We start from the raw sequence: 19,118 nt of genomic DNA, 5'->3' as shown, positions 1-19,118 counted from the left end.
TCAACTGGGGTCATATTACGGAAGACCAAGAAAGTTACAAAGATGAGTCAGGATATAAAATAAGGCATCAGGGAAATTTGTTGTTTGCTAATTAATGGATGGAACTGGGGAACATCACCGTGGGTCAAATAAGACAGACTCAAGACATCAAGGGTCAGACCATCAGATATTTTCTCTCATAGGTGGAAGGTAGAAATACTTGGGGGAAAAGGAATTTTAAAAAGAGGGCTCCTGAGGGGAGGGAAAGGAAAGTTACTTGGGAATGAGATTGACCCAATTGTGTCGAGTGCATGTATGAATATAACCCAATGAATCCCACTATTACATATAATTATCATGTACCAATTAAACAAGGAAATGAGGTTTTTGAGGACTAGAGTGACAGAAAGAGGCACTTAAGAAAGGTTGATGTAGTCCTGTGGGTCGGGATTGATTAAATAAAAGACAAGAGTCAGTGGCTGCTTTGGTGTTGCAGAAACAATGGAGTGAGGGCCTGGCCCCTGATGCTGACAAAGGGGAGGGAAGTAGATAGAAAGTAGCATTTTATGCAAGAAAATAAAGTGGTATATTCAGATTGATGGGAGAGGGGTTGTAATGGAGGCATGAGTTGTGTTTCTGGATGGCTAGAAGAACAGTAACATCAGTGATGGAAAAACTGGAATCTTGGCTAAGGAGGGGAGTGGGGATCAGCCTGAAGGGAAAAATGATGCTTCGGGATTTCAGAAGTGTTCAGTCTGCCTGGTACATGCCGGTGGCGCCTTCCCTTCCCGGGCAGTCCACAACCCTTTCCATGAATATCTAACTTCCTGCACCTGAATTTCCTTCCTCTCTTCTCTTCTGTCAATCAATCCCCAAGCTGTTTCACTAGTAAAATGTTAATAGGGGCCTTTCCTATTAGATAAGAGTGCAATGGTGGCTGACTAGCTCCGTTGGTTAGAGTGAATCAAGGCAGGAGTGTGCTGTGTGGCATTAACCCTGTGGACAGACACTCCAGCCTGACTTGGGTTCCCTCCTTGCTGGAGAAGCCGAGCCAACTGTGGATGGCAATCGAGCCTCCTGGCTTCTCCCCTTCCTGTCCAGAAGCTCCGGAAGGCAAAGGAGGAACCTCTGTTCTGGGACCTACCTCAGGAGTGCAGCTCCCCCTTATCTCCTGTTTCCTGCTCTGGGTGTCACCGCCACCACAGCCGTGCCCAGCCGGGTGAGTACAGCAGCCACCACTCAGAGCTGGGCAGCAAAGAGAGGGGGGCTAAGAGCACCGATCCTAGAGCAGCCACCATGTTTATCTCTGCAGACACTGCTTCCTGGGTGCCTTAATTGTTTGATACTGCCTATTCCAATGCCAAGCAAGATCTTTTGTTTAATGCACAATTATACTACAAGTAATCATAACAATAATATCTATTTTTTACAGAGCACTTCCTGTGTGCCAGGAATACATTAAATTATTTGCTTATTATGTCTTTTTCCCCCTTCGGTCTTCACAACAATTCTGTAAGGGAGGTGAGAGCTGCCATTCTCTCTGTTGTATAAATGAGCAAGCTGAAGTGCATAGCAGCACAGTAAGCATTCCCAAGGTGATAAGATCAATAATGATCAGAACTGAGAATTGAACCAAAGCTTTATCAATTGGGGCTGTTAGGCATTAAGCATCTGTCTTTAAGAGTTTTCTTCCTTTGTCTTACTTTCCTTTTTGTAACTATCTTTTCTGCTTGACCTTGTTATGAGATGGCTTTAGGGGCTGTTACTCTAAACTCTTGAACATCCAGTTTCACCTTCTGAAGACTGGGGCTGCTTTTTTTTTTTTTTTTTTAATCTATTCAGAATCTGCTACCATCTGCAGGGCTTATGGTATCAACACCAAGGATAGGACATTTATGTACTTACTGTGGCACTTAGGTGTGAACATCGGTGGCAATTTGCTTCTTAGCTCATTGGATTGCAGTGATAACAACCAGGAAGCTACCTTCTAATCATCATCGACCTGATTCGAATGAAGCATAGTAATTCTTTGTGTCACAAGCAATGCTGAGGACTTTGACAAGGAAATGAGGAGACACAGATTCCCAGAGGCAAGTTTGGGGACATTCTAATTACTCTCTCAAAGGAAGACATACTTCAGAATTGGAGATCATGCTTGGGATAGAAAAATTACAACTTCAGTATTCCACAAACTGGTTTTGAAACCATTTTAGTAGTTTAACGTTTCAATTTCCATATAAATTTTTATTTAATTTCCATGTTTTTTTTTGTCTTCTATAGATACATGACTAGAGCAATATTAGAATAGAAAAATCCCTGTTTGATTAAACAGATAAGTCAACTAAAAATATATTTAACAGATAATAGTTGGGTTGGTACTGAAACAAGGAGAAAACCTGAAGGTAATGCCCAAAAGACTGAAGTTCAAAACACATCAAAAGGATGATTCTAGTCCTTTATTGTCCTTATTATTTTATCCAGGCCTCCTTCCCTGCCAACGTCAGTAGTCTGGATATAGGAAACTCTAAAAATTGTGTCAATTCAATGTATGCTAAACCTAAACCAAACTTCTGAATCAATAACTGCCATAACAGTGATTCATAACAACCACCCAAACTCAGTGGATGTAAAAACAAGGATTTATTGTCAGGTTCAAAGATCTGTGTGTTAACCTCATGTTGTTCGGCCAATCTACATGGTATCCCTCTGTGCTTCCAGTTATAATTCTAGGGTTTGAATCCAGAGTACAGGCTCATACAGATCTGCCCCACAAATGTTTATTCTGGGGCCCAGGCTAACGGGCAGAGACTAAGCAGGTCATGTGTTCCCATAAAGGATCACCAGAGTCCAAGACTTAAACCAAAGCGTGAAAGAAATGTTAAGGTTGGTTTCATCATCTCTTTAGCCAATGGAATGTTCACCCACATTCCATCGGCTAAAGTAAGTTACATGGCCAAGCTCAAGGTCAATGGATCAAAAGTATACCTTGCTACAGCAGGAGGGGAACATTAGTGAATATTTGCTAACTAATGAATATAAACCACCATACGTATTCTATTGCGAATCCCACATACTCTCTCATTAGGGTTTGATCATCATGTTATGGAAGCAGAAAAATGTGCCCCTCTGTGACACCATCAGAAATCTACACAGAAATGAAATGGCAGGAACCACATGGGGTCAGCTTTCTGCGTGAGGAAACCCCAAATACTTCTTGGGTCACATGAATGGTGGTCCTTGCTCCCTGTGTCCTTAAGCACTACAGGGCATCTCAGGCCACAGGCAGTGTAGCATTCCTTCATCTGTGAACAATTAAACCAGTCTTTTACCAACTCAAGCAAATGCACAAAATGCCTTAGCTTTTTCACAGAAAAAAAAAATTGGTTTCTGAGATTCTCCTCATTTTAATATTGACCTTGACCATTCTTTCTGGTTCTGCTACTGACCCTTGGTTCTGTCGTTTCTTTAAGCCTAGCATCCATATCTCAGACTTATTGCTTCAGATTAACTAATACAGATATAAGTGTGCAAACACTCTAAAGATTTGGGCTTAAATTCATGCCTTGGATCTTCAACTCCTGGAAGACTCCAGTTCCAGTAAGATCCTTTAACCTAGCCCCCTACCCATGACATTTTTATCTTCTTTAGAAATTGTAAAAACTCATTTTTTATTTGTTTTTTACAAATAATTTTATTGATAAATAAAATTGTGTATAACATTTTGCTTTGAAATATATAGACATTATGAAATGGTAAAATCCAGCTAATTTGCATATGCATTACCCCATATATTCATAATTTTGGAGGTAGGAAGACTTAAAATCTATTCTTTCAGCATTTTCAAGAATACAGTACATTGAGGGCTGGGGTTGTAGCTCAAGAGGTAGAGCGCTCGCCTAGCATGCATGAGGCACTGGATTCAATCCTCAACACCACATAAAAATAAAGATTTTTGTGTCCACCTATAATTAAAAAATAAATATTAAAAAGAATACAGTATATTGTTATTAACTATAGCCACTATGTTATGCAATAGAATTCTTGAATTTATTCCCTCTAACTGAAGTTTCATATCCTTTGAGCGATATCTTTACAATTTCCCACATCCCATCCTTTGGTAACCACCATTTTACTCTCCACTTTTATGATTTCAACTCTTCACAGTCTACATATAAGTGAGATTATATGGTATTTGTCTCTCTGTGCCTGGTTTATTTTACTGAGTATAACCACCTTCCAGGTTCATGCATGACATCCCAAATGACAGAATTTCCTTCTTTTTAAGGCCAAATATATTCCATAATATATAAATATCACATTTTTCTATATCCATTCATCCATGAATGGACTCCTTGGTGGATTTCCTATCTTGACCATCGTGACTAGTTTGGCATGGAGCATGGGAGTGCAAAGTCTCTTCCATACTGATTCCATTTCCTTTGGATGTACCCCCAGATCATGTGGCAGTTCTACTTCCAATTTTTTGAGGGTCCTCTAAACTGTTTTCCATAATGACCACTTTACACTCTCACCAACAGTATACAGAGACGTCTGCACCTTCTCTCCAATCTTGACACCTTTCATCTTGTTGGTGCCAGTCATCCTAACAGGTCTGAGGTGACATCTCACTGTAGTTTTTAATTGCATTTCTCTGATGGATAGTGATGTTAAGCAACTTTTCATGTACTTGTTTGCCACTTATATACTTTATTTTAAGAAATGTCTCTTTGGATCCTTTGCCCATTTTTAAATCAGGTTATTTGTTTTGTAACTATTGAGTTGTTTGAGTTTCTTACATATTTTGGATGTTAACTCTTATCTGATATAGGCTTGCAAATATTTTCTTCTATTACATAGCTTGTCTCTTCACTCTATGGATTATTTCTTGGCTGGACCAAGCTTTTTAGTTTGATATACCCATTTGTATGCTTTTGCTTTTGTTTTCTGTACTTTAGATTTCAGATCTAAAAGTACCCACAGATTATTATTTGTTATCCCAATGTCAGCTGGCCAGTCCACCAATTAAAAGAGATGGAGATCTTTTGAAAAACATGAATAGGAAAAAGTAAAAATTAAGGCTGAGTTTAGAACCCAAGACATCAGCAAGATGTGTTGAGTTCAAGAAATAGAATGGAATGAAGCTGGCAGGGGTTGGCAAGGACATAAAGCCCAGGAAGAGGTATCTAATCTTAGCATGTGGAGGAATTTACAGAGACAGCTCTCAGCTTGTCTGGTCTCTTGGGAGTCCAAAGACTCTCACTTAGCCTGACCTAATTCCTGGATTCTTAAGTTAGAGCATCTTCTACTGACAATATTTATTAGTCACTGACTTGAGTGTGTTGGCACAGAACAGGGGGATCATACTCTGACTGGAAAGGAAGAACTGAATGAATGGACCTAAACCTTGACTATAAGGGTACCTGCAGTGGTTTTTACAATGACTTTTTAAAAACTATAACCCCCTAACCTGTCTGTCTCATGGCTGAGAAATGGTTATATACAAAACTGAATATAAATAAATTAAAGTCTAAGTTAAAGAATCCTGTCAATAAAGGACAAATACTAATTGAGTCTACTTAGGTGAGATACTTAAAATAGTCAAATCCATAGAGACAAAACATAGAATGCTGATTTCCAGCAAGTGGGGAAAGGGAGGATGGGGATTTGATGTGTAATTCAGGCAGAGGAAAAAGTCCTTTAGAAGGATGTTAGTTATACAACAAGGTGTATATACTTAATGTCACTGAATTGGCCACTTGGAATGGTTTAATTGGTAAATTTTCTGTTAGATGTTTTTTTACCACAACTGAGCATCAAAGTAAAATTTTTCAAAGACATCAAGGATCATGGTCATCATCTCCAAACCCTGGAGGAATTAAAAAATTAAGACAGAATTAAAAATGCTTCCAGAGAAGCATGATAAAATTCAGAGGACTTTAGTTATTTATTCTGTGGGAGAATCACTCTGAAGAACACAGAAGAGTGTCCCGTAAGACAGAAAACTCTGGATATCGGTCTCATCTAGAGGGCTCCAGCATCAGATTAAAAGTAAAACCAGTCCCATCTTGTCTTTCTCCTCCCTTCCCAAGCTTTAACCTGGAAGAAAACAAAACAGCTATGACAAGTTAGAAAGGAGGTGGATAAAGAAAGACAGAAGATGTTGACTATGACTTGTATTTCACTGCAGTCCCCAAGCCTGAGACAAGTACAAACTGGGGAAGGAGAGAAAATTTGAAAACAGATGACAAGCCAGAGTTTTGGTGGCAGCTTAGATGGCATTATTATTATTATTATTATTATTATCATTATTATTATTATTTTTATTAGCAACTGACTGGATGTTTTATTACTGAAAGCACCTGGAAAAACTACTAGACTTGCATAAGTCTTCACCCAGAGATGATGAACAAGTTGACAGAGCAGTTTTTGCAGGAATAGTTGCAAGAAAGGATAAAGTCAATCTGCACTTTGCCAAGTCTAGCTGTTTATTAAACCAGTAATATTAACTACATGGCCAAGGGTGAGGAACTTCTTATTCCATCATATTAAAAATTGGAGAATTATGCTTCAGCATTATATCAATTAAATTTCTTATGAATACAAATGTTATAAAATGCTGCAGGCATATTAGCCCCTCCTAAGTCCTTCCGATGTTCAGTAAGTTCTCTGAGTTTGTATGAAGGATTCATAACAATAATTTTCCCATTTGGAGTGACAAAAGGTAAAATAATGGGACACACTGCATGGTCTTCCTCTGTGAATCCTTAAGGAACAGGAGGAATATGAACAGGGAGTGAGGGTGTGTACCAGTTATTTATTGCTTCATAAAGCACAACCCCCAAATTTGGTGCTATTCCCTCCCCAGGGGGAAAACACACAACATAATTTATTGCTATCCATCCTATGGATTGGCCAATTAAGTACAGCTGGAGTGTAAGCTGTGCTTATTTATGTGTTTGGTTTCACATGGCAGGGAGGCTCAAGTCTGTCCAATCCAGGATGGTCCCACTCAACATAGTAGGTGGTTGGCACAGCTGTTGGCAGATGCTCAGATCACCCCCATGAAGCCCCTCCAGCAGGCTGGCTGGACTAGTTTTCTTGGATTCCTAGGGAGCAAGAGTGGAATTTGCAAGACTCTGGGGACCTAGGCTTGGAAGGCCTGCAGCATCACTTCAGCCATAATCCACTGGTACAAGTCTCAAGACTACTGGATATTAAATGAGTTGAAAAATAAACTCCTTGACTTGAGGGGAGAAATTGCAAAGAATACTTGGTCATATGTTTTCATATTTGATATGCCATAAAGAGAAAGACAACTTTCTGTGGAAATCATAAATTATGAAGAGTCCACTGAACTAGGAGTCAGAAAACTTGGTTTTCTTTATATGTCTCATAAACTAACTGGGTGATTTTTGCCTAATTTTCTATCTCAATAAAATCCGGCATTTAAAGCCTGTGCTTCTAGGTTTCTTTCATTTTTCTTGGAAGTCTCTGTAGTTCTAGGGTCAGAAACCAGCCTCAACCTGTGGGGACAACTTAAGCTTACCACCTCCACTCCTGAAAGTTCTGCCAAAGTTATATAAGCAACGTATCCTACACTAGCTGTTGGAGTCTTCTTTGGAAGAGACTTACGTTTTTCCATCACCTCTACATGTTTTGTGTATTTCTTTGGGGTTTTCATTTGTTATTGTTATTCTTTTGGTTCCTTCCTCTATTCTGCTGCCTGGGGGCAGATGTTTCCATGGATGATAAAAATGAGGTTCACATTTAATGGCCAGCACACTGGTGGACTGGAAGGAATCCAGTGTCTGGAGGTCTGAGAACTTTGTGGAGAAGAGCAGCTTTACCAGCTCTGGACTACATCCCAGCAGACTTTTATATGTGAAAAAAACGACAGTTTGATTTAGGTTAGTATCATTTTTTTTTCTATCACTCATGGTTTACTCTGGTCCTACTAACGCACAGGTACTTACTATCTAAAAGAAATGGGGTTTGAAAATGTCTGCCTACCCAGGATTGGTAGATGCAGATGACCATACTGTGAACTGCACAGCTCCAAGGAGTGTCAAATGCATGGGCTAGGGTATGCAAGGTTTTCTATAGGGTTGGGTCACATGGCAACCTTGTATCTAACAAGTAACATGAGGTCAAAAAGAGGAAGTTGATCTCATTCCTACTGCTATGTTCTTCCTACTCTGCTTGCTGGTTCACTCAGAGACCTAGATGTTCTTGCACAAGCTGTTCAACTTGGCATTATTTGGATGAGTCGGATAATTGGAGTCTTTCCAAGAAGACAGAAAGAAGAAACTTAATATATTTATTTGGATATACAGGTGATAGAAGAATGGAGAAAGCAAACAGGTAGGAAACCAATGAAACAGCCCCAAAATTATCAACAAAAAGTAGAAACTACATGCCTTAAAATTAGAAGAGCAAAGGTGTATTAATGAATCTGGGAACTGAGATCACCCAGCAGAAGATGGAACCACTCTGGGAGATAGAGTTAAAAATAGAAAAACTGTGCACTCATCCCATCATTAGAGTCCCTAATGCCAGATATTTAGAGGTCTTGTCCCAGTTGTTTTAAGTTCTTAACTGAACAAGATAAGTTTAGCCAAACTTATCACTGCACGATAGGAAAATGTGGATTTTGCCTCTAAAAACCCTCTGGATCTATTTGTGTGGCTGGTTTGGAATGGGTCTACAAGATTATTCTCTTTTGGGAACCCGAAGCTTCCCAAGAAAACTATGTTTTGAAGAGAAATGTTCTTACTTTGCTTTCCAGATTGTCCTCTACATTTTCTAAAGCCTGTGGTCCATAAATATAGAACTGGCGGATGTGGTTTGATTTTAGTACAGCAGTCTGAGTTTTGGTGCCAAAGCTATGTTGAAATTTAAGAGCGTTCTTGGATTTGTACTATCTATATTTAAAAGACCAGTGGGTGACTTGAGCCTGGAATTCCTAACCACTTCTGGATAAGGGTCAGGACTATGCTCTATTAACCATCCCCCACACAAAAAAAGTGACCCAGAGTCTGTCTGTGGATGTCTGAAACTACAGAATGCACACCTGCCTAGGCTTTTACCACGGAGTCTGCTCAGACCCACTCACTGAACCTGGGGACATCCTTGGGGACCTCTAGGCTGACATGATGACCCACAGTTTCTCTCCCAACACTTCCATACACGCTGTGCCTGCAGAATGGAGACATGCCATACCACACCCTTTAATCCCTTCTCCCATTGGATATCTCTTCTTTGAGTAGAGGTGACTAAAAGCTAGCAAGCTTCATTCGTACCTTGAGATTCACTCACGGGGAGAAATAAAGAAAGCTTCCAGTTTTAACATGGACGTGGGAAGATATTCCCATTCTCATATCAGAGACGTCAGGAACTACGTCCAGAACTTGTTTGTGTTTCCAGCAGGCATTTATTGGTGTCAAGATCTCTGTTGTCAGCTCCTTTCAACTTCTGTGCTGAAACTCGAATCCCTAGCACTGTGCTATTCCCTTGACTCTGACCATGACCCATGGGATCCTTGTACAGCTTCAGACAATGCAAGATCTTCTCCAGGGCTCCGCTTCTCCTTCTTGCAAGATAGTTTTGGGAACTGCTTTTTCTGAGTAGATAAAGAAAGATCAAGGAGTCAAGGGCATATATAGTGTCCTGGTCCCCAGAGGGAGGGATAGGCAGACCATAAACAGCTGTACTCAAAATATGATAATTCTACAAGGTGGTGACTGCTGTGAAGAAGAATCAATCAGGAAAAGAGGACAGGGAGAGATGGAGGGAGATGGTAATGGGGTGCCATTTTTGATGATGTGAGCTAGCAAATGAGCAGAAGGAGGGCAGAAGGCAGTGTGTGCTGATCTCAGGAAAGACTGAGCTTCCTGTGTGTGTAGCGGGAAGTCATTGCACGGTTTATAAAGAATGGTTCAGGCTCCTGGAAAGATTGACTGGAAGCAGGAAGGCTGATATAAGAGGCTGTTGGAATCATTGCAAGATCCAAGAAAAACATGATGAAGAAAGGGATTAAAATGATAGCAATGGAGGTGTTGAGAAAAGGGCCGAAATCAAGAGAGATCTACCCATCTATATATCTAGGTATCTATGTATCTATCTATCTATCCATTCTCCAAGATTGTTGCACAGGATTAGTTGTTGACTCTCCATGTGAGATAGGATGGGGATGTGACTATCAAGCCCAAGACCAAGGTTTGATACCCGAATAGCTGGATGAATGGCAGTACAATTTTCTGAAAGAAAATTAAGGAACAAGTTGCTAGTGAGTGCTTTGTTTTAGATTTTCAAATTCAAGGATTCTCATTAGAAGAGATGTTCAGTAGAAAATTAAATATAACCACTAGAGCTCAAGAGAGGTCAAGATTGGATATGACAAATTGGAAGTCGGAAGTTGAATTCCTCAGGTCCAGAAATGAGGTTGGAGCATGCACCTTCCCAACATTTGATGGTCAAAAACATAAGCCAGTAAGGAAGATTAATCTGAGGAGTGTTAGGAGTTTTGCCAGTGTGACTGCAAGCATATGTTGATTTTTTTTTATTGGAGATGTTGCATTGGGGTATTCGTATAGATATCTGTAGATACTATTCTATGTATTTTAAATTATATTTATCAGAGGTTTATCAATTTTCTTCTCTTGTTAAATAACCAGTTCTTAGTTTTGTGTATGATCATAACATTTATTTTCTGGGGTTATTATTTTTGCTTGCATGTTTAAATTAATACTTTGTTCTGTTCTAGAATTTTATCGTATATTAGTTTTTCACTAATAGGTCTCTTTTTCTTTTCTTATTAAAGACATTTAAATGAGTACATTTTCTTCTAAAGACTGTTTTGGCTACAACCCATCACATTTTCATATTCAGAACTGTGTTTATTACAATTACGCTAAAATATAATTTTATTGCATTCTTAATTTCCTTCCTAAGCCAATTTTTACTTTTAAAAAGTATTTCAATATCTTAAGAAATTAAGCAATTTATTAATATTTTCTTATTCATTTCTCCTTTAAATGTGTAATAGTTAAAACATGTGTTGGGTAGAGTTCTTTCTCTTAGAAGGCTGGTGGTTGATATTTTAAAAATACTTTAATGACCTATTTTGATTTTTTGTGTGTGTGACAGCTATACAGAAATATATTCCCTATTTTTCTTAGTTAATTTCACCATGATTTATTAAAATTGCCTGAGTAGTTGAATTGTCTAAGTTTGTAATACTTTTCTTAAGGCATTTTATCACCATAATATTGTCAACCCCTTTCCCATTCCTGAGAGTCACAGTTCTTTTGGATCTTTGATCCCAGCCCACAAGAATTACATCAAGGGTCCTATAGTACAAGGAGTCTTGGATGGGCTCTGTTGCTCCCAGTGGGTTTCCTGGTGGGTGGGTGGTCCCCCAGAGTTCTCACTTTCTTAACATGCCCTCTGTGGACTGGCACTGTAGAACTTCTGTTTCCATTTCTGGTTGTGCTCTCTCCATGGTGGGATCCCAGCTCCATCTGGGCCATTGCTACTCCCTGGGGAGCTTGATTGTGTTCCTCTGTTCTTCCCAGCAGGATGAAGAGATGAATCACCTACAGTTATGAATCTCCAGTCACTACCTGATGCTGAATTACTGGATCTTCTTGAAACATTGAATTCTGCTAGAAAAAAAAAAAAAAAAAAGCTGAGTTTGCCACTGGAGTGGGGAGACAAGTGCCTGAACTTGCTTGGGTTGCAAGTTTTACCATGCAGCTCAGATCTCTCACTATGAATGTATTATTTTATCAATTTCTTTGTGTTGGTCTAGTTCTCAGAGAAGCAGCTGGTAAAACCAGATCAACATGCCAGTATTTATTAGGGAAAAGAAAGGCCTGGGAAGAAATATGGGGGGAGGGTCATTAAGCCACCATGCAAGTCTGTCCCAGAGTGAAGGAAGAGAAAGTGAGTGGAAGTTTTCTGCATGTCACATAGTCTGAGAGGGCTTGGGGGGATCACTGGCGAGGCCTCAAATGAAGCTGTAGTCAGAGGAAACCCACTTCTCTAAGTGTGGGCTTTTTGAGGAGCCCATGGCAGCATCATGGGGTAGCCTCACCTCTCCCAGGGACAGATGTCAAAGCTAGTAGGAGTGCTCCTCAGTCAGCTCCACATACTTGGAGGTCTGCAAGGGCTGCTCTGGTGACTGTCTCACTTTCTTCCATTTTAAGCATATTTTCATTGACATCATTTTCATGTTAAATGGTTGGATTGAATGTAAAGGTGGGTTTTTTAAATTCTTTTTATTATGCATTTTTATCACATTACATTATTAAGTAGTCACTATCACACCTAATTATTAATGAAATGATTTCCATTTTTGAAAATCACTCATGCTTTCTTTGTAATTTCATACTCTTTATTTCAGCTCATGTTCTCTGGATATTTTTGCCCCCTGTTGTGGTACTGCAGCTTGAACCCAGGGGTGCTCTAGCACCAAGCTACATCCCAGGCCTTTTTAATTTATTGATTTTTTAAAAAAAATTTTGAGATAGGGTCTCACTGAGTTTCCCAGACTTTCCTTGACATTATGATCCTTCTGTCTCAGTTCCTAAGTAGCTTGGATTATAGGCATGTTCCACCACCCCCAGCTAATCTTCTATTTTTTAAACATTATAATTGGCTTTGCTTTTAAATATAGGATGAGACATTTTTGAGAGGTGAATTTTATTTTATTTTTTTGAAAAGTAGTGGTTATGGATGAAATGCATACTACTGAGTTGGTTTTCTTCCTCCAGTTCTTATTGTTGCTTTAAAAATTATGCCTTTTTACATATGAACTTCATTTACATGTTCCAAATGGGTTGAAGAAAGCTTTATGTAATTCAATTCTACAGGATGGACTAATTAAAAAAACATTCTTATTTCTATTTCTATTAAACAGCAAGTTGAAATTTTGGATTCCTTTCTGATGAGGTTTTGCACAAGTTGTCCCACGTCTGAATGTGTGTCTCATTCATTTTCTTTTTTTATCTCATGTATGGTTTTAAATCCAGCATTACTCTGACCAAAACATCAATCCATTTGCTTCCTGAATTCTCAGTATCATCTTTCTAACATGCTTTTCTCACGTGGTAAGCTGCTAACACATTATTTTAAATGTATTCAGCAATGAGATATGAGGTCAGCAGATTTCTCTCTGGCCTTTGAACCTGTGAAAAATCTATCTCCTTTTTTATTCTTTGCAAATAGATTGTCCCTCAAACATATATATGTATAGAGAGGGTTTTCTGTAAGAACTTGCAAATATTGTTCTATTTCTAGATTTATGATTTAAATTATAAAAGTTGTAATCATCCCAATCTATAATCTTTTGAATATTTTCAGTACACTTTTAGATTAATATATCCTCATGACATTTCCATTGAAAGGAATGTGGAAGCAAATAAATGTGCTAGCTGGTTTGCCTGTTCTTTCTATTATTAGCCAGTATGTTTCTGGTTGAAAAGGACAGATACCCAACCTGAGCTAATTTAGTCAAAAGAATTGTTTTCTCATGTAACCACGAGAAGGGAAGTGGGGCTGGTAGAGCTACAACAATCTGCTCTGCATCTCTCACCACAGCTTCTTTTGAACATTGGCTCATTATCTTTTGCCACCTGGCTTCCTCCACATGGAGGGGACATCTCCAGGGAGACACCTTTGAGTCCCACCCCCCAGAAGGAATCCCTCCCCTTCTCAAATACCAATTGAAACATGCTGAAAAGAGCTGTGACAGGTTTTGCTTGGACTCCCACACCATCGTGTATATTGGGGACAGAGTCCTGTTTCTATGTGCGGCCCAGTTTAGGCTAGGAGCTTCCTGTTGGGCCTATCATTTGGTCAGGAGCATAGAATTTGAAAGACAGTTGCAGGTTCTTTAAGCCAAAAGTTTGCAGAGGGGAAGAAACATTGTCCAAGGGAAGGAAGTGCTGCTGACATTGCCCAGAGGAAGGAAGGGCATGTTCTAGCAGAGGGATCCCTATCCATTCTATACCATTCTCAAGTTCCACCATTTTCAATTCATTATTTTAACCCAATTATAAGTTAGGTTTGATTTCTTGGTTCATTCCATCAATTGATTTTTCAAAGTTAACAATAATATTCTTGTTTTTAAACATTTAAAAAACATTTTTAAAAAATCAAATATAATTATCTATAGAGTAATGCAAAAAATTCAAACCCATAGTCTGCTTCTCCAAATCCTCAATTTATATACACTTTGGTTGGTGGGTATCTTTCTAACTATTTTCCAATCATAATACATGCACACACACACAGAATTTTTAAATATGACTCATTGTATGATTTTCTGCAACTTATTTTTTTTCTTTTTTAAAATATATTTTTAGTTGTAGACTTTATTTATTATCATGTGGTGCTGAGAGTCAAACCCAGTGCCTCATACTTCTGGGCTCTTATATATTATGAAATTATTCCTGTGCTACGATAGTTTTCTTGCTTTTTTTTTTGGTAAATCTTCTGCCAGTGTGAGACAAGGCTCTACCACTAAGCCACAGTCACAGCCCTTTTCTTTGTTTTAAAGTAGTTAATTTTAAGTATGAGTACACACACACACACACACACACACACACACACACACATCTACTTAATGATTACATAGTATTCCTTTGTATGGATATAACAAAATTTATTTTATCAGTCCCCTTTCATTGGACATTTAAGTTGCTCTTAGCCTCATTATTTCAAAGCACTCTAGATAGTTTTCTAACAAAGGTATTCATATCTTGGTGTGCATATCTCTGTACCTAATGTGCATACATCTAGAAGAACAATTCCTAGAAATGGCTAGGTCAAAGAGTACACCAGAGATCATTTTAATTACTCCATTATGGTTAATCATTAAATTACTATTGCCTTTATTCTAACCTGTTCTAGACTGATGACTGGTATAATTCTCATTTCTTTACTAACAGATTTTACCTATTATTAACATTTTTTATTCTGATTTTTGGAGCCATTCATTGCAGAAAAGTTAGAAGCTTCTCTGGGCTCTTATGTATGATAAAATTATTTCTTGTGCTATGATAGTTTTCTTGCTTTGTTTTTGGTAAATCTTCTGCCAGTTTTCAATATTGACATTTTCATTTGTTGAATACTCATTTTGTTATTTTATTGTGTTCAATACTGAGGGAAACCTCTGACTAGTTATTCTGGAATCTTTAGTCAATATTTCACTTAAGCATTTTAAAAATAGATTATAAACCACCAGAAACCTGAACTGCATTGTGATGTTTCCCAAAGAGCTTAAATTTTAGACTTTCAATCATTGAAAGTTTTTTCTGATCCATTTAAATATTGAGCATAAAAGCCTGTCTCAAAAGAGTCTATTAAAGATTGGGGCTGTGGCTCAGTGGCAGAGCACTTGCCTCACACACGTAAGGCACTGGGTTCGATACTCAGCACCGCATAAAAATAAATAAACAAAAATAAAGATATTGTGTTCATGTATAATTTTAAAAAATTAAAAACCTTTAAAAAAAGATACTGTTAAGCACTTCTGAATGCCTTTTTGTTCCCTCCCAATTAACATTAAGTGGTCGCAGCCATCCAGAGATGATTTCAGAGAAGGCCTGCTCCTGGTCTCCATGACCCAAATGTCCCAAGAGTCAGGAGCAGCTCTGCAGAGTTTTTCCTAACCTGCCTTTGGATCATCAGCTGACACAGTCCTCATTGCTTACAGGAGGCCCTGCCCTTTCTTATTGACTTTCTATAGATAAATTACTTTAGCAAACTTGATACAGTTATCTCTAATAAATAAATAGATAGATTAAAGCAAGCTTAACAGACTTCCTGTAAGCAAAGTGCCTAAACTTCACTCAGTTCATGGACTTTGGGACATTTATTTTATCTGCTTGCTGATTTGTTTTACTGTTTTCTGATTTTTAGGTTTGTTCTAGAAAGTCTGTAGAGTTGAGTTTTACCTATTTATATACTGAAAACAGAGAGGCATATGTAGACATATATCTATGTTAATTATGGTATCTAAAGATTGAGGCTTACAGCATATCTTTAAAACAGCCATTTTTAAGTGCCAAAATATGAAATGAGGATATAACTATTCTCCAATATTAAGGCAACAAAGCATAATACATTCACATAGTTAAAAAAATCTTTAAAACACTTCTCTCTACTTTTCCACCTGATTCTTCTCTTCCTTTGAAACCAATCTTACCAATTTCTTATGTCTTTATAGAGATTCTTAAGCATATTATAAGCAAATGGATGCAAATGCATTTTTTCTTTTTGTACGAATGATAGTATATTAAATAACTGCACCTTGCATATCATTATATAGCTGTACATAAGACATTCCTTTTCTCCTTTATTCAGTGGCTTATATTATTCTACTATAATATTTATTTGTTTTACTGTTCTCCACTGATCAACGTTTAAGTTGTTTTTCAGGCTGTTGCTTCTACAACCAATGATGTACTTAGCAATCAAATGCACACATCATTTCCCTGTGCCAGAATATGTATGATGATTCCTTGAAGAGGAAACACTAGATCAAGGCGTATTGACATTCAGAACTCTGATGGACATTATGAAATTGCTCTTAATGCAGGTTTTTGCATTTGCACCACCACTTCACTCAGTGTAGTAGAAAACCTGTTGGCATTTGCCAATAAGTGAGAAGTGACATCCTGCTGTAATTTCAATTTGCATTGTTCTCTTTATGAGAGAAAATGAGGGCATTCTTTTGTATTTCTATCCTTTGCCCACTTTTTTATTCAATTGTTATATTTTTTCCTTATTGCATTATAGGAGTTCTTTATACATTAGGCAAGTCAGTCTTTTGTGATATGGTTTGCAGATAATGTATTCTAGCAATTTCATTTGTATATTTTGTTTAAGGTGGTATGAACCATTGTGATTTTTTTAAAGAAAATTCTTAACAATGTCAGGTTTGACAAACTTTTTTATGAAATATCTTAAAAATATCTTATTCATTTCTATGTACATTCTTTTTTTAAAAGAGTGAAATGCACATTGGCATTGTCAATTTATGAATAAGACAGGTACATTTCTTTCCCCATGAAGTGAGATCGATTTTAATCTGTCATAACAGGTGCCTACATATCTTCACCTTGAAAATGTAGCATTTCAAGCTTCAGTCATGGTTGATTGTCCCTTTTTTACTTTTGTGATTTCTATGCTGTTGCCAGAAGTCTTCTGGGCATTGGCTTTGAAATCTGTCTTCAGTGCCTCTCACTGCCTCTGCGCCCATCTGGGAGAATCAGATGTAGCTGAGTTCAGCCTGTTGCCAGTATGTCACCAGCACATCGTGAGAGTGGAATCTTTCACTTCTTACATTAAATTATGATTTGTTTTTTTTTACATTTAAATCTGGCTTAGTTGAATTTTTTCCTGGAGTGAAATACATAATAGTGAATTTAACTCAATTATTTTTCTAGATGATTACCTAGTTTGTTTCACCATTTATTGAATAATCCATCTTTTCCCACTGATAGTACTTGAACATGTTAATTATCATTATATAATCCATTTTACAGATATATTTCCTCTTTATTATGTTTCTTTTTCAGAATATGTTGGCCTATTTTTTGCTTGTACATTTTTCCATATAAAATTTTAATCTGATTAACTAAAAAGAATGATATTTTTAAATAGTGATTATATAATTTTTATGGATACTTTTAGGAGAGAGTTAACCTCTTTGTATTAGTTTTTTTAGGTTGCATTTTTTTTATTTGTTCTTTTTAGTTACGTATGAGAGTAGAATGTATTTTGGCACATCATGCATACATGAAGTATAACTTCCCATTTTTGTGGTTTACATGATGTGGAGTTATGCTGCTCATGTATCCATATATAAACATAGGAAAGTTATGTCTGATTCATGCTACTGTATTTCCCTTTTCCATACCCCTCCATTCCCCCTACTCCTCCCTGTCCATTGTGAGTCAGCATCTGCGTATCCTAGAGAACATTCTCCTTTGTTTTTTGGAGGGGATTGGCTTATTTCACTTAGCATGATAGTCTCCAGTTCCATCCATTTACCAGCAAATGCCATAATTTTATTCTTTCTTATTGCTGAATAATATTCCAGTGTGTATATACACCACATTTTTTTTTTTATTCATTCATCTGCTGAGAAGAGCATGTAGGTTGGTTCCATACCTTAGCTATTGAGAATGGAGCTGCTATAAACATTAATGTGGCTTTGTCATTATAGTTTGCTGATTTTAACTCCTTGGGGTATATGTCAAGGAGTGGGATAATTGGGTCAATGGTGGATCCATTCCAAGTTTTCTGAGGAATCTCCATATTGCTTAATAGTGCAATCTCAGTGTGGTTGCATTAATTTGCAGTCCCACCAGCAATGTATGAGTGTACCTTTTTCCCCACACCCTCGCCAACATTTATTGTTACTTATAGTCTTTTTTTTTTTTTAGAGAGAGATAGAGAATTTTTAATATTTATTTTTCAGTTTTCGGTGGACACAACATCCTTGTTTGCATGTGGCGCTAAGGATCAAACCCGGGCCGCACGCATGCCAGGTGAGCGCTCTACCGCCTGAGCCACATCCCCATCCCCTACTTATAGTCTTAATAATTGCCATTCTTCCTGGAGTGAGATGAAATAGTGTAGTTTTGATTTGCATTTCTCTAATTATGCTAGAGATGTTGAACATTTTTTATGTATTTCTTGACTATTTATATTTCTTCTTCTGTGAAGTGGACCTCTTTGTATTGTTGAGTCCACCTTAAGTCTTCTTTGGTGTTTCTCAGGAAAATTTTGAAGTTTCTTTTATATAAAACTTTACTTATTAAATTTACTCCTAATGTTCTTGTTCTTTGTTGTTGCTTTTGTAAATGAGGTCTTTTGCTACCATTATATGTCCTAATTGAATATGTTTGTATATGTGAAGACTTTTGATTCTGAATATAAATTTTATACCTAGTCACATTACTGAGTTATCTTGCTGTATTCTTAATTTATTTTCTTGTGATTTTTGATGTAAACATCATTTGAAATTAAGGGTAATTTTATTTTCTCCTCCTTTCCAATATTTTACATCTGCCTTTTTTTCTCTTGTCTAATCGCATGGTCTAGCATGCCAAAAAATTTAACTAATG

General features: G+C 37.5%; 1 pseudogene; it reads right to left on the bottom strand.

The window, feature by feature from the left end:
- Positions 1 to 17,121: 17,121 nt before the first annotated feature.
- Positions 17,122 to 17,913, bottom strand: LOC143397074 (ATP synthase subunit epsilon-like protein, mitochondrial pseudogene; annotated as a pseudogene).
- Between the last annotated feature and the right edge of the window lie 1,205 nt (positions 17,914 to 19,118).

This window comes from Callospermophilus lateralis, chromosome 1 (assembly GCF_048772815.1).
Source record: "Callospermophilus lateralis isolate mCalLat2 chromosome 1, mCalLat2.hap1, whole genome shotgun sequence".
Lineage (NCBI taxonomy): Eukaryota > Metazoa > Chordata > Mammalia > Rodentia > Sciuridae > Callospermophilus > Callospermophilus lateralis.
The sequence above is the reverse complement of the archived record's forward strand: the minus strand, read 5'-3'. Positions and strand labels throughout refer to the sequence as shown.